The 13797-nt window shown below is 27.6% G+C and overlaps 6 non-coding genes across 6 annotated transcripts; all 6 read left to right on the top strand.

Moving 5' to 3' along the window:
* The first annotated feature begins 259 nt into the window (after window positions 1-259).
* TRNAN-GUU (transfer RNA asparagine (anticodon GUU)) lies at window positions 260-333 on the top strand. The gene has a single exon. It is a non-coding gene; the product is annotated as a tRNA-Asn (tRNA).
* A 4166-nt stretch (window positions 334-4499) lies between these two features.
* On the top strand, window positions 4500-4573 carry TRNAN-GUU (transfer RNA asparagine (anticodon GUU)). The gene has a single exon. It is a non-coding gene; the product is annotated as a tRNA-Asn (tRNA).
* A 2085-nt stretch (window positions 4574-6658) lies between these two features.
* On the top strand, window positions 6659-6732 carry TRNAN-GUU (transfer RNA asparagine (anticodon GUU)). The gene has a single exon. It is a non-coding gene; the product is annotated as a tRNA-Asn (tRNA).
* A 2079-nt stretch (window positions 6733-8811) lies between these two features.
* Window positions 8812-8885, top strand: TRNAN-GUU (transfer RNA asparagine (anticodon GUU)). Its single transcript has one exon. It is a non-coding gene; the product is annotated as a tRNA-Asn (tRNA).
* Window positions 8886-10970: 2085 nt separating this feature from the next.
* On the top strand, window positions 10971-11044 carry TRNAN-GUU (transfer RNA asparagine (anticodon GUU)). Its single transcript has one exon. It is a non-coding gene; the product is annotated as a tRNA-Asn (tRNA).
* Window positions 11045-13131: 2087 nt separating this feature from the next.
* TRNAN-GUU (transfer RNA asparagine (anticodon GUU)) lies at window positions 13132-13205 on the top strand. Its single transcript has one exon. It is a non-coding gene; the product is annotated as a tRNA-Asn (tRNA).
* Window positions 13206-13797: the final 592 nt, after the last annotated feature.

Raw genomic sequence — 13797 nt, 5'->3', positions numbered from 1 at the left:
TCATCAATGCCAAATTGATGTTAAATTTATATTAACAAATAACTTTGAAAACTAGTTTGTGGAACATTCTGTTACTATCCATTGGTTAGATCTTGTGTTTAGACATAGAAGATGTCATGCTTATGTCCATACTCAATTCAAAGATAAATACGTTGCAAGCTTTTGACATAGAGTTTATGCATACTCTCAAGTATGCGCGGTACTGAAATTTGAATAAATTAGATTAATATAAAGAAATCAAAATCAACGTGTAAGCGTAGCTGGAATAGCTCAGTTGGTTAGAGCGTGTGGATGTTAACCACAAGGTCGGAGGTTCAACCCCTCCTTCTAGCGTTTTCATTAATTTTAAATTATAACATTTTTTAATGTTAAAATAATTTCTTAAGTCTTTTCAACATCATGAGAATTATCACTATCTCGGAGCACAAATAATAGATTATATTTCAAGAATCTTTAAATAAGCCTATAATTATTAAAACACAACTTACTTATTAATTACCTTATAAAATATCAATAGTTTGTCAATATATGTCAGAATTACATATGGGTTTGTCTAAGACACATTTTAAATATTATAATCTAGGAAACGATGTTCAAAATAATTCTTAAACTACAATACATTTTTGGAAGAAGATATCCACATGACATATTGATTGCATAGCCACATTTGACCAGCATGGACGATGTCTTTAGATTGGAAATCTATTAGGTATATAATAATATTTCTTAATTATCAAAGTGATGTTTGAATTAGTTTGAATATTTATTTAAAAAAGAGTCATTGAAATATCCAATTAATATCTTGTTGCTATTTATTGAAGAGATCATGTTTATGTCAATAGTAGGTTTATAGATACATTTGTTGCAAATTTTTGACAAAACATTGATGATTATTTTCAAGTCTATCAGTTACTGAAACATGAGTTAGGTTAATTAGAATAAATAATAGATATTATAATTGTAGTTGTAATATCATAATTGGTTAAAATGTGTGAAAGTTAACCCTACTAATCATAAAGTTGGAGGTTCAATTCCCTATTCTCGCATTTTCAAAAAAAATTAAATATTTAATTTTATCTTTTTGTCCTTCTAAGGAACTTCATAAATTTTTATACGTTAATTTTCAAAAGTTTATTACCATTAGCTAATTATGTTGTAGTTCTTTAATACGCCTAAATCGGCTATATATTATTAGCTCTCTTCAAGCTTCGTACTCCCTCCGGCCTTATTTATAAGCAAAAGTCTTCTAATTTTTTTGGCCTTAAATATAAGCAAATGTCAACAAATCTAGGTGCATTTAATGCCTTTATTCCAAAAGTATTCCTGCATTAATTACTTAGTATTGTTAGTAGAAAACAATTTAATTGAGGGTATATTAGTAATTGTGTTTTCTCTCTCACATTAAATTAAGAAACGTAAATGCACTTAACTATATTTCTTATAATAAAATAATTGTCTTTTTGGTTATAAATTAGGCTGGAGTAGTATATTATTAAAAACGCATACACTATTTAAATTTTGCGTGTTTGGTTTTAACCTCTGAAAATGAAACCTTTGCATTTTGAACAGTGTGTCTATTTTAACTAAATATGCTGACTCGGTTTTGTACCAATTGTCTTATTGTCACGCCACGTCACTGGAACTTAACATTTTTCTATCGAAAATTGATGGAAGAGACCAAATAGGATAACATAAGTGAAGTTAAGAGACTAACTTGTAACATTTTTTTAATTAAAGGAATAAAGAAGAATATTAAATTAAGATAATGGAGTTTATGATTAATTCTGTCAAAAAATGTGTTAAAATCATTGGTAAAGTGTCTTCAAGGTAAGGGTATTATCAATTTCCTCAAAGGGAAATTTATCTACCATTATTCAAGAATGTCCAAGAAATCTTCAAATCATTGGAAAATAACTTATTTATTCTATGTCCTTTAAGGACAATACAACATCCCAACAACTGGAACAAATACCAAAGCATGTGTCTAACATACATTTTTCGCTATATTTGTTTATGAATGTGAAATTAATATAATTTATAAATTACAATATGAAATATGGGAGTGGAGATTCATAAGATGTCTTGTATACGTGCCGACTTTAAATCAACTTGGACGCTATCTTTAACATGAAATTCTATTATCTCCTTAAAAAATATCATCAATTCCAAATTGATGTTAAATTTATATTAACAAAAAACTTTGAAAACTAGTTTTTGGAACATTCGGTTACTATCCATTGGGTAGATCTTGTTGTTAGACATAGAAGATGTCATGTTTATGTCCATACTCAATTCAAAGATAAATACGTTGCAAGCTTTTGACATAGAGTTTATGCATACTCTCAAGTATGCGCGGTACTGAAATTTGAATAAATTAGATTAATATAAAGAAATCAAAATCAATGTGTAAGCGTAGCTGGAATAGCTCAGTTGGTTAGAGCGTGTGGCTGTTAACCACAAGGTCGGAGGTTCAACCCCTCCTTCATTTTAAATTATAACATTTTTTAATGTTAAAATAATTTCTTAAGTCTTTAAATAAGCCTATAATTATTAAAACACAACTTACTTATTAATTACCTTATAAAATATCAATAGTTTGTCAATATATGTTAGAATTACATATGGGTTTGTCTAAGACACATTTTAAATATTATAATCTAGGAAACGATGTTCAAAATAATTCTTAAACTTCAATACATTTTTGGAAGAAGATATCCACATGACATATTGATTGCATAGCCACATTGGACCAGCATGGATGATGTCTTTAGATTGGAAATCTATTAGGTATATAATAATTTTTCTTAAATATAAAAGTGATGTTTGAATTAGTTTGAATATTTATTTAAAAAAGAGTCGTTGAAATATCCAATTACTATCTTGTTGCTATTTATTGAAGAGATCATGTTTATGTCAATAGTAGGTTTAAAGATACATTTGTTGCAAATTTTTGACAAAACATTGATGATTATTTTCAAGTCTATTAGTTACAGAAACATGAGTTAGGTTAATTAGAATAAATAATAGATATTATAATGGTAGTTGTAATATCATAATTGGTTAAAATGTGTGAAAGTTAACCCTTTTAATCAAAAAGTTGGAGGTTCAATTCCCTATTCTCGCATTTTCAAAAAAAAAAATCAATATTTAATTTTATCTTTTTGTCCTTCTAAGGAACTTCATAAATTTTTATACGTTAATTTTCAAAAGTTTATTACCATTAGCTAATTATGTTGTAGTTCTTTATTATGCCTAAATCGGCTATATATTATTAGCTCTCTTCAAGCTTCGTACTCCCTCCGGCCTTATTTATAAGCAAAAGTCTTCTAATTTTTTTGGCCTTAAATATAAGCAAATGTCAACAAATCTAGGTGCATTTAATGCCTTTATTCCAAAAGTATTCATGCATTAATTACTTAGTATTGTTAGTAGAAAACAATTTAATTGAGGGTATATTAGTAATTGTGTTTTCTCTCTCACATTAAATTAAGAAACGTAAATGCACTTAACTATATTTCTTAATAAGCGTAAAATTTGTCTTTTTTGGTTATAAATTAGGCTGGAGTAGTATATTATTAAAAACGCATACACTATTTAAATTTTGCGTGTTTGGTTTTAACCTCTGAAAATGAAACCTTTGCATTTTGAACAGTGTGTCTATTTTAACTAAATATGCTGACTCGGTTTTGTACGAATTGTCTTATTGTCACGCCACGTCACTGGAACTTAACATTTTTCTATCGAAAATTGATGGAAGAGACCAAATAGGATAACATAAGTGAAGTTAAGAGACTAACTTGTAACATTTTTTTAATTAAAGGATTAAAGAAGAATATTAAATTAAGATAATGGAGTTTATGATTAATTCTGTCAAAAAATGTGTTAAAATCATTGTTAAAGTGTCTTCAAGGTAAGGGTATTATCAATTTCCTCAAAGGGAAATTTATCTACCATTATTCAAGAATGTCCAAGAAATCTTCAAATCATTGGAAAATAACTTATTTATTCTATGTCCTTTAAGGACAATACAACATCCCAACAACTGGAACAAATACCAAAGCATGTGTCTAACATACATTTTTCGCTATATTTGTTTATGAATGTGAAATTAATATAATTTATAAATTACAATATGAAATATGGGAGTGGAGATTCATAAGATGTCTTGTATACGTGTCCGACTTTAAATCAACTTGGACGCTATCTTTAACATGAAATTCTATTATCTCCTTAAAAAATATCATCAATTCCAAATTGATGTTAAATTTATATTAACAAAAAACTTTGAAAACTAGTTTTTGGAACATTCTGTTACTATCCATTGGTTAGATCTTGTTGTTAGACATAGAAGATGTCATGTTTATGTCCATACTCAATTAAAAGATAAATACGTTGCAAGCTTTTGACATAGAGTTTATGCATACTCTCAAGTATGCGCGGTACTGAAATTTGAATAAATTAGATTAATATAAAGAAATCAAAATCAATGTGTAAGCGTAGCTGGAATAACTCAGTTGGTTAGAGCGTGTGGCTGTTAACCACAAGGTCGGAGGTTCAACCTCTCCTTCTAGCGTTTTCATTAATTTTAAATTATAACATTTTTTAATGTTAAAATAATTTCTTAAGTCTTTTCAACGTCATGAGAATTATCACTATCTCGGAGCACAAATAATAGATTATATTTCAAGAATCTTTAAATAAGCCTATAATTATTAAAACACAACTTACTTATTAATTACCTTATAAAATATCAATAGTTTGTCAATATATGTCAGAATTACATATGGGTTTGTCTAAGACACATTTTAAATATTATAATCTAGGAAATGATGTTCAAAATAATTCTTAAACTACACTACATTTTTGGAAGAAGATATCCACATGACATATTGATTGCATAGCCACATTGGACCAGCATGGACGATGTCTTTAGATTGGAAATCTATTAGGTATATAATAATTTTTCTTAAATATAAAAGTGATGTTTGAATTAGTTTGAATATTTATTTAAAAAAGAGTCGTTGAAATATCCAATTACTATCTTGTTGCTATTTGTTGAAGAGATCATGTTTATGTCAATAGTAGGTTTATAGATACATTTGTTGCAAATTTTTGACAAAACATTGATGATTATTTTCAAGTCTATCAGTTACTGTAACATGAGTTAGGTAAATTAGAATAAATAATAGATATTATAATGGTAGTTGTAATATCATAATTGGTTAAAATGTGTGAAAGTTAACCCTACTAATCATAAAGTTGAAGGTTCAATTCCCTATTCTCGCACTTTCAAAAAAAATTAAATATTTAATTTTATCTTTTTGTCCTTCTAAGGAACTTCATAAATTTTTATACGTTAATTTTCAAAAGTTTATTACCATTAGCTAATTATGTTGTAGTTCTTTAATACGCCTAAATCGGCTATATATTATTAGCTCTCTTTAAGCTTCGTACTCCCTCCGGCCTTATTTATAAGCAAAAGTCTTCTAATTTTTTTGACCTTAAATATAAGCAAATGTCAACAAATCTAGGTGCATTTAATGCCTTTATTCCAAAAGTATCCCTGCATTAATTACTTAATATTGTTAGTAGAAAACAATTTAATTGAGGGTATATTAGTAATTGTGTTGTCTCTCTCACATTAAATTAAAAAACGTAAATGCACTTAACTATATTTCTTAATAAGCATAAAATTTGTCTTTTTTGGTTAAAAATTAGGCTGGAGTAGTATATTATTAAAAACGCATACACTATTTAAATTTTGCGTGTTTTGTTTTAACCTCTGAAAATAAAACCTGTGCATTTTAAAGAGTGTATCTGTTTTAACTAAATATGTTGACTCGGTTTTGTACCAATTGTCTGATTGTCACGCCACATCACTGGAACTTAACATTTTTCTATCGAAAATTGATGGAAGAGACCAAATAGGATAACATAAGTGAAGTTAAGAGACTAACTTGTAACATTTTTTTAATTAAAGGACTAAAGAAGAATATTAAATTAAGATAAGGGAGTTTGTGATTAATTCTGTCAAAAAATGTGTTAAAATCATTGTTAAAGTGTCTTCAAGGTAAGGGTATTATCAATTTCCTCAAAGGGAAATTTATCTACCATTATTCAAGAATGTCCAAGAAATCTTCAAATCATTGGAAAATAACTTATTTATTTTATGTCCTTTAAGGACAATACAACATCCCAACAACTGGAAGAAATACCAAAGCATGTGTGTAACATACATTTTTCGCTATATTTGTTTATGAATGTGAAGTTAATATAATTTATAAATTACAATATGAAATATGGGAGTGGAGATTCATAAGATGTCTTGTATACGTGTCCGACTTCAAATCAACTTGGACGCTATCTTTAACATGAAATTCTATTATCTCCTTAAAAATATCATCAATGCCAAATTGATGTTAAATTTATATTAACAAATAACTTTGAAAACTAGTTTTTGGAACATTCTGTTACTATCCATTGGTTAGATCTTGTGTTTAGACATAGAAGATGTCATGTTTATGTCCATACTCAATTCAAAGATAAATACGTTGCAAGCTTTTGACATAGAGTTTATGCATACTCTCAAGTATGCGCTGTACTGAAATTTGAATAAATTAGATTAATATAAAGAAATCAAAATCAACGTGTAAGCGTAGCTGGAATAGTTCAGTTGGTTAGAGCGTGTGGCTGTTAACCACAAGGTCGGAGGTTCAACCCCTCCTTCTAGCGTTTTCATTAATTTTAAATTATAACATTTTTAATGTTAAAATAATTTCTTAAGTCTTTTCAACGTCATGAGAATTATCACTATCTCGGAGCACAAATAATAGATTATATTTCAAGAATCTTTAAATAAGCCTATAATTATTAAAACACAACTTACTTATTAATTACCTTATAAAATATCAATAGTTTGTCAATATATGTCAGAATTACATATGGGTTTGTCTAAGACACATTTTAAATATTATAATGTAGGAAACGATGTTCAAAATAATTCTTAAACTACACTACATTTTTGGAAGAAGATATCCACATGACATATTGATTGCATAGCCACATTGGACCAGCATGGACGATGTCTTTAGATTGGAAATCTATTAGGTATATAATATTTTTTCTTAAATATAAAAGTGATGTTTGAATTAGTTTGAATATTTATTTAAAAAAGAGTCGTTGAAATATCCAATTACTATCTTGTTGATATTTATTGAAGAGATCATGTTTATGTCAATAGTAGGTTTAAAGATACATTTGTTGCAAATTTTGACAAAACATTGATGATTATTTTCAAGTCTATCAGTTACTGAAACATGAGTTAGGTAAATTAGAATAAATAATAGATATTATAATGGTAGTTGTAATATCATAATTGGTTAAAATGTGTGAAAGTTAACCCTACTAATCATAAAGTTGGAGGTTCAATTCCCTATTCTCGCATTTTCAAAAAAAATTAATATTTAATTTATCTTTTTGTCCTTCTAAGGAACTTCATAAATTTTTATACGTTAATTTTCAAAAGTTTATTACCATTAGCTAATTATGTTGTAGTTCTTTAATACGCCTAAATCGGCTATATATTATTAGCTCTCTTCAAGCTTCGTACTCCCTCCGGCCTTATTTATAAGCAAAAGTTTCTAATTTTTTGGCCTTAAATATAAGCAAATGTCAACAAATCTAGGTGCATTTAATGCCTTTATACCAAAAGCATCTCTGCATTAATTACTTAATATTGTTAGTAGAAAACAATTTAATTGAGGGTATATTAGTAATTGTGTTGTCTCTCTCACATTAAATTAAAAAACGTAAATGCACTTAACTATATTTCTTAATAAGCATAAAATTTGTCTTTTTTGGTTAAAAATTAGGCTGGAGTAGTATATTATTAAAAACGCATACACTATTTAAATTTTGCGTGTTTTGTTTTAACCTCTGAAAATAAAACCTATGCATTTTAAAGAGTGTATCTGTTTTAACTAAATATGTTGACTCGGTTTTGTACCAATTGTCTTATTGTCACGCGACGTCACTGGAACTTAACATTTTTCTATCGAAAATTGATGGAAGAGACCAAATAGGATAACATAAGTGAAGTTAAGAGACTAACTTGTAACATTTTTTTAATTAAAGGACTAAAGAAGAATATTAAATTAAGATAAGGGAGTTTGTGATTAATTCTGTCAAAAAATGTGTTAAAATCATTGTTAAAGTGTCTTCAAGGTAAGGGTATTATCAATTTCCTCAAAGGGAAATTTATCTACCATTATTCAAGAATGTCCAAGAAATCTTCAAATCATTGGAAAATAACTTATTTATTTATGTCCTTTAAGGACAATACAACATCCCAACAACTGGAAGAAATACCAAAGCATGTGTGTAACATACATTTTTCGCTATATTTGTTTATGAATGTGAAGTTAATATAATTTATAAATTACAATATGAAATATGGGAGTGGAGATTCATAAGATGTCTTGTATACGTGTCCGACTTCAAATCAACTTGGACGCTATCTTTAACATGAAATTCTATTATCTCCTTAAAAATTATCATCAATGCCAAATTGATGTTAAATTTATATTAACAAATAACTTTGAAAACTAGTTTTTGGAACATTCTGTTACTATCCATTGGTTAGATCTTGTGTTTAGACATAGAAGATGTCATGTTTATGTCCATACTCAATTCAAAGATAAATACGTTGCAAGCTTTTGACATAGAGTTTATGCATACTCTCAAGTATGCGCGGTACTGAAATTTGAATAAATTAGATTAATATAAAGAAATCAAAATCAACGTGTAAGCGTAGCTGGAATAGTTCAGTTGGTTAGAGCGTGTGGCTGTTAACCACAAGGTCGGAGGTTCAACCCCTCCTTCTAGCGTTTTCATTAATTTTAAATTATAACATTTTTTAATGTTAAAATAATTTCTTAAGTCTTTTCAACGTCATGAGAATTATCACTATCTCGGAGCACAAATAATAGATTATATTTCAAGAATCTTTAAATAAGCCTATAATTATTAAAACACAACTTACTTATTAATTACCTTATAAAATATCAATAGTTTGTCAATATATGTCAGAATTACATATGGGTTTGTCTAAGACACATTTTAAATATTATAATGTAGGAAATGATGTTCAAAATAATTCTTAAACTACACTACATTTTTGGAAGAAGATATCCACATGACATATTGATTGCATAGCCACATTGGACCAGCATGGACGATGTCTTTAGATTGGAAATCTATTAGGTATATAATATTTTTTCTTAAATATAAAAGTGATGTTTGAATTAGTTTGAATATTTATTTAAAAAAGAGTCGTTGAAATATCCAATTACTATCTTGTTGATATTTATTGAAGAGATCATGTTTATGTCAATAGTAGGTTTAAAGATACATTTGTTGCAAATTTTTGACAAAACATTGATGATTATTTTCAAGTCTATCAGTTACTGAAACATGAGTTAGGTAAATTAGAATAAATAATAGATATTATAATGGTAGTTGTAATATCATAATTGGTTAAAATGTGTGAAAGTTAACCCTACTAATCATAAAGTTGGAGGTTCAATTCCCTATTCTCGCATTTTCAAAAAAAATTAAATATTTAATTTTATCTTTTTGTCCTTCTAAGGAACTTCATAAATTTTTATACGTTAATTTTCAAAAGTTTATTACCATTAGCTAATTATGTTGTAGTTCTTTAATACGCCTAAATCGGCTATATATTATTAGCTCTCTTCAAGCTTCGTACTCCCTCCGGCCTTATTTATAAGCAAAAGTTTTCTAATTTTTTTGGCCTTAAATATAAGCAAATGTCAACAAATCTAGGTGCATTTAATGCCTTTATACCAAAAGCATCTCTGCATTAATTACTTAATATTGTTAGTAGAAAACAATTTAATTGAGGGTATATTAGTAATTGTGTTGTCTCTCTCACATTAAATTAAAAAACGTAAATGCACTTAACTATATTTCTTAATAAGCATAAAATTTGTCTTTTTTGGTTAAAAATTAGGCTGGAGTAGTATATTATTAAAAACGCATACACTATTTAAATTTTGCGTGTTTTGTTTTAACATCTGAAAATAAAACCTATGCATTTTAAAGAGTGTATCTGTTTTAACTAAATATGTTGACTCGGTTTTGTACCAATTGTCTTATTGTCACGCGACGTCACTGGAACTTAACATTTTTCTATCGAAAATTGATGGAAGAGACCAAATAGGATAACATAAGTGAAGTTAAGAGACTAACTTGTAACATTTTTTTAATTAAAGGACTAAAGAAGAATATTAAATTAAGATAAGGGAGTTTGTGATTAATTCTGTCAAAAAATGTGTTAAAATCATTGTTAAAGTGTCTTCAAGGTAAGGGTATTATCAATTTCCTCAAAGGGAAATTTATCTACCATTATTCAAGAATGTCCAAGAAATCTTCAAATCATTGGAAAATAACTTATTTATTCTATGTCCTTTAAGGACAATACAACATCCCAACAACTGGAAGAAATACCAAAGCATGTGTGTAACATACATTTTTCGCTATATTTGTTTATGAATGTGAAGTTAATATAATTTATAAATTACAATATGAAATATGGGAGTGGAGATTCATAAGATGTCTTGTATACGTGTCCGACTTCAAATCAACTTGGACGCTATCTTTAACATGAAATTCTATTATCTCCTTAAAAATTATCATCAATGCCAAATTGATGTTAAATTTATATTAACAAATAACTTTGAAAACTAGTTTTGGAACATTCTGTTACTATCCATTGGTTAGATCTTGTGTTTAGACATAGAAGATGTCATGTTTATGTCCATACTCAATTCAAAGATAAATACGTTGCAAGCTTTTGACATAGAGTTTATGCATACTCTCAAGTATGCGCGGTACTGAAATTTGAATAAATTAGATTAATATAAAGAAATCAAAATCAACGTGTAAGCGTAGCTGGAATAGTTCAGTTGGTTAGAGCGTGTGGCTGTTAACCACAAGGTCGGATGTTCAACCCCTCCTTCTAGCGTTTTCATTAATTTTAAATTATAACATTTTTTAATGTTAAAATAATTTCTTAAGTCTTTTCAACGTCATGAGAATTATCACTATCTCGGAGCACAAATAATAGATTATATTTCAAGAATCTTTAAATAAGCCTATAATTATTAAAACACAACTTACTTATTAATTACCTTATAAAATATCAATAGTTTGTCAATATATGTCAGAATTACATATGGGTTTGTCTAACACACATTTTAAATATTATAATGTAGGAAACGATGTTCAAAATAATTCTTAAACTACACTACATTTTTGGAAGAAGATATCCACATGACATATTGATTGCATAGCCACATTGGACCAGCATGGACGATGTCTTTAGATTGGAAATCTATTAGGTATATAATATTTTTCTTAAATATAAAAGTGATGTTTGAATTAGTTTGAATATTTATTTAAAAAAGAGTCGTTGAAATATCCAATTACTATCTTGTTGATATTTATTGAAGAGATCATGTTTATGTCAATAGTAGGTTTAAAGATACATTTGTTGCAAATTTTTGACAAAACATTGATGATTATTTTCAAGTCTATCAGTTACTGAAACATGAGTTAGGTAAATTAGAATAAATAATAGATATTATAATGGTAGTTGTAATATCATAATTGGTTAAAATGTGTGAAAGTTAACCCTACTAATCATAAAGTTGGAGGTTCAATTCCCTATTCTCGCATTTTCAAAAAAAATTAAATATTTAATTTTATCTTTTTGTCCTTCTAAGGAACTTCATAAATTTTTATACGTTAATTTTCAAAAGTTTATTACCATTAGCTAATTATGTTGTAGTTCTTTAATACGCCTAAATCGGCTATATATTATTAGCTCTCTTCAAGCTTCGTACTCCCTCCGGCCTTATTTATAAGCAAAAGTTTTCTAATTTTTTTGGCCTTAAATATAAGCAAATGTCAACAAATCTAGGTGCATTTAATGCCTTTATACCAAAAGCATCTCTGCATTAATTACTTAATATTGTTAGTAGAAAACAATTTAATTGAGGGTATATTAGTAATTGTGTTGTCTCTCTCACATTAAAATTAAAAAACGTAAATGCACTTAACTATATTTCTTAATAAGCATAAAATTTGTCTTTTTTGGTTAAAAATTAGGCTGGAGTAGTATATTATTAAAAACGCATACACTATTTAAATTTTGCGTGTTTTGTTTTAACATCTGAAAATAAAACCTATGCATTTTAAAGAGTGTATCTGTTTTAACTAAATATGTTGACTCGGTTTTGTACCAATTGTCTTATTGTCACGCGACGTCACTGGAACTTAACATTTTTCTATCGAAAAATTGATGGAAGAGACCAAATAGGATAACATAAGTGAAGTTAAGAGACTAACTTGTAACATTTTTTTAATTAAAGGACTAAAGAAGAATATTAAATTAAGATAAGGGAGTTTGTGATTAATTCTGTCAAAAAATGTGTTAAAATCATTGTTAAAGTGTCTTCAAGGTAAGGGTATTATCAATTTCCTCAAAGGGAAATTTATCTACCATTATTCAAGAATGTCCAAGAAATCTTCAAATCATTGGAAAATAACTTATTTATTCTATGTCCTTTAAGGACAATACAACATCCCAACAACTGGAAGAAATACCAAAGCATGTGTGTAACATACATTTTTCGCTATATTTGTTTATGAATGTGAAGTTAATATAATTTATAAATTACAATATGAAATATGGGAGTGGAGATTCATAAGATGTCTTGTATACGTGTCCGACTTCAAATCAACTTGGACGCTATCTTTAACATGAAATTCTATTATCTCCTTAAAAATTATCATCAATGCCAAATTGATGTTAAATTTATATTAACAAATAACTTTGAAAACTAGTTTTTGGAACATTCTGTTACTATCCATTGGTTAGATCTTGTGTTTAGACATAGAAGATGTCATGTTTATGTCCATACTCAATTCAAAGATAAATACGTTGCAAGCTTTTGACATAGAGTTTATGCATACTCTCAAGTATGCGCGGTACTGAAATTTGAATAAATTAGATTAATATAAAGAAATCAAAATCAACGTGTAAGCGTAGCTGGAATAGTTCAGTTGGTTAGAGCGTGTGGCTGTTAACCACAAGGTCGGATGTTCAACCCCTCCTTCTAGCGTTTTCATTAATTTTAAATTATAACATTTTTTAATGTTAAAATAATTTCTTAAGTCTTTTCAACGTCATGAGAATTATCACTATCTCGGAGCACAAATAATAGATTATATTTCAAGAATCTTTAAATAAGCCTATAATTATTAAAACACAACTTACTTATTAATTACCTTATAAAATATCAATAGTTTGTCAATATATGTCAGAATTACATATGGGTTTGTCTAACACACATTTTAAATATTATAATGTAGGAAACGATGTTCAAAATAATTCTTAAACTACACTACATTTTTGGAAGAAGATATCCACATGACATATTGATTGCATAGCCACATTGGACCAGCATGGACGATGTCTTTAGATTGGAAATCTATTAGGTATATAATATTTTCTTAAATATAAAAGTGATGTTTGAATTAGTTTGAATATTTATTTAAAAAAGAGTCGTTGAAATATCCAATTACTATCTTGTTGATATTTATTGAAGAGATCATGTTTATGTCAATAGTAGGTTTAAAGATACATTTGTTGCAAATTTTTGACAAAACATTGATGATTATTTTCAAGTCTATCAGTTACTGAAACATGAGTTA

Source organism: Lathyrus oleraceus, chromosome 6, assembly GCF_024323335.1.
Source record: "Lathyrus oleraceus cultivar Zhongwan6 chromosome 6, CAAS_Psat_ZW6_1.0, whole genome shotgun sequence".
In the NCBI taxonomy this organism is placed as follows: Eukaryota; Viridiplantae; Streptophyta; class Magnoliopsida; order Fabales; family Fabaceae; genus Lathyrus; species Lathyrus oleraceus.
Note: the sequence above shows the minus strand (reverse complement) of the source record. Positions and strands in the feature narration are given on the sequence as shown.